The sequence below is a fragment of the Tasmannia lanceolata genome, unplaced genomic scaffold (genome assembly GCF_043159265.1).
Source record: "Tasmannia lanceolata isolate RefF3 unplaced genomic scaffold, GAP_Taslan_0.1 ptg000015l, whole genome shotgun sequence".
NCBI lineage: Eukaryota > Viridiplantae > Streptophyta > Magnoliopsida > Canellales > Winteraceae > Tasmannia > Tasmannia lanceolata.
In genome coordinates this window covers 16,212,402-16,215,245 of record NW_027518692.1, presented here as the reverse complement: position 1 = coordinate 16,215,245, position 2,844 = coordinate 16,212,402, and the positions used below count along the sequence as shown (strand labels likewise).

The 2,844-nt window shown below is 40.0% G+C and overlaps 1 pseudogene; it reads right to left on the bottom strand.

Annotated features, from left to right (window-relative positions):
* Positions 1–686: 686 nt before the first annotated feature.
* LOC143891791 ((RS)-norcoclaurine 6-O-methyltransferase pseudogene) lies at positions 687–2,605 on the bottom strand (annotated as a pseudogene).
* Between the last annotated feature and the right edge of the window lie 239 nt (positions 2,606–2,844).

The window sequence follows — 2,844 nt, the reverse complement described above, 5'->3', positions numbered from 1 at the left end:
GGAATTAGTTCTCTGTCAGCATGGTATTTTTAGTGATGGTTTCCAATTTCCATGGTTACGCATTTTATTAGCGACGGAAATTAAAAGAAATCTTCATTATCTTGCATGCGCCCCTAAGAGGCCATTTGGAAACATGGATTTTATAATCCAGGATTGTAAAATCCTGGATTTTACAAGCTAAAACCTAGATTTAATAAGCTAATTTACAATCTTGAAAGGGAAATGATATTAGCACAGCCATGTGTTTTGATATTTTCACTGACTCATCTTGTCTTTTGGTATTAATTTTAAGAGATGTCAAAGGTTATTACAGTTCCCAAAAAGCTCTAACAAGCCACTTTAAAAAGAAAACACAAGCTAGGTTTGTGCAATTATTAAAACATGGTGGTGCTGTATCATTTCCCTCCTGAAAATGTACAATCAAGATCTTAGCATATAAAATCCAGGTTTTAGCTTGTAAAATCTAGGATTTTGCAATGTTGGATTATAAAATCCTAGTGCGTTTTCAGTGGAAAATCCTGCCAAGATTTTGGCAATAGTTTCCCCTTTCTATCGGAAATTAAAGTATGTCACTATTTGCTTTTTTAACATCCTACCCATCACTAAGCCTATTGAAGTCCTTAGACAACCTTAAATTCCACCAACCAATCTCTTCAAAACACCTTAAATCTACATAAACGAGATACAATTGATCCTTTTTAAAAACATGACAAAAAAAGCTGGCTTATAATTGAGCAATGATCTTGCTCTTCATCAGACCAAGCATCTCAAGGACGACAATATCATTTCTATTGTTTTTTCATAGCTGGGAAACTTATTTAAATTAAGCATAAACAAAGAACAAACAGGCTTGAGAAACAAACGATGCGCGAGGGGAGAAGAGAAGCTACAAGATGAATAATCTCCTAATCAGACTAAGGAGATGCGACGATCACAGACTGCAAAGCATTAATGGGTGTTATCTCACAACGACTGAATCCAGCGTTGAAGACGAGCCTTCTCCATTCCTTCTCAGTCCTCTCCTGTCCCCCTGTCGATAACATCATTAACACATCGAAGGCATATCGGGTACGGGTGATCTCATGACCTTCATCAATGTCCATTACAATGTCCACTATAATCACCTTCCCTCCCTCTTTTGGCATTGCTTCCTTGCACTTCTTTAGGATCTTCACACAGTCATCATCATCCCAATCATGTAATATTTTCTGCAATCAACAATTGATAGATAACATTAACAAAACAGTTGCCTTTTGAAGGGGACCAATGTCTAAGGTTAGATAATATTATCCTAGCCAGGTACCCAATCCCAGGAATAGCTTATCCAAGGATTATTTGTTTTTTCCTATCTCTACGAAGAGCCTTTTACGCAGGGGTTGGGCCTATAGCTCAATAATTTGAGGCTTTGCATCTCAACCTTGAGGTCACATGTTGGATCCTACCTCACCTAACAACAATATTCCATGAAATATTTTGTGGGGCCGGTTGTTAGAGATGGGTCGGATAGGAAGAGTCGTGAGAGGTTGGGCGATGGGAGCATGAAAATGCTCCCAAAAAGCAGGAAAACAAATTAATAAACCACTTTTAAACAGGTCTTTCTTTTTCACTAGTTTTTAGAAATTTTTTAAGCTCTCTCTAATCCCACCCTACCCACCCAATTCTCTCTCCCCCTCTCCTTTCTCCTTTGCCTCTCTCACACAATTGGGTCCGTGAATATGCCTTGAAATAATTTTTCATTGTTGTCAAACATGGTCTAAGGCTCCATTCCCTTCAACGTAAAATGGGCATAAAACAAATTTCGCCATTCAAAAAAATGAAAAAGAAAAAGAAAATAAAGATTTAGAAAATATTTGCTTACCATCATCATAACTGCGTCGTTGTGAGGTATGAAAGAAAACATGTCCCCAGCCACACGCTCCACATCGGGGTAATCCGGTATGGTCTCAACAACATGAGGAAGATCAAGGACACTACACTTTATATGTGGAAATGCCTTAGCAACGGTCCTTGACGCAGTCCCCGTGCCCCCTCCCACGTCCACCAAAGAGCTTAACCCTTCAAAAATTTCCCTACAACTTTCTATCAGGGCCGGGGTAACCAATCTAGCATCAGAGGCCATAGCCTCATTGAACAATTTATTATGGTCGGGATTCTTCGAGGCATAGCTCCACAAATCCTCACCGTTCACTGCCTCAAAGGTCGAAGACACCGTAGATTCCTTAGCGTCTAAGAGAGAGCCAAGTATTTGCCATTTCTCTGCGACCCCGTGTTGTACAACTCGAACATATGGAACTATGTTGGTGGGATCGCCCACGAGAATAAATTTGGAGGCTGACGTGAGGCCATATAAATCCCCTTCTTGGAGGGTGAGGAGTTTCATGTGGATTAAGTAGCGAAGCAACCTTCGAAGGTTTTCGTAGTTTCCACATGGCACGGGTAGAGAGGAACCCAGTTGGGAAAGGGTTATGGGTTTACCATGGCTATGGATAATGTCTATAATGTGAAGATCGAGTGCCCATTTGAGAACAAATGAGTCTACGAATGATACAGTGGGGTTCCAAACAAGAGCGAGGGCATTCAGCTTTTCGCTTGCGTCTACACCCATTGCTTGCTTCTTGTTGGAGGACTTTGGAAAATTTTTTTTATTGGATGAGAGATTATTCTCTTTGTTCGATGGATGGGTTACTCCCCTCCTATCTATTTATAGGGTGTTTGTAATGCAGTGTTTTATGGGGCAAACTAAGCCGTCTAAATGGACTGAAGTCACGTTTTACATGCTAGAAGCCTAGAATTGAATTTATGACTCCAAATCATTTCCATATCAATTTCAAGTGCTGTCAAAAG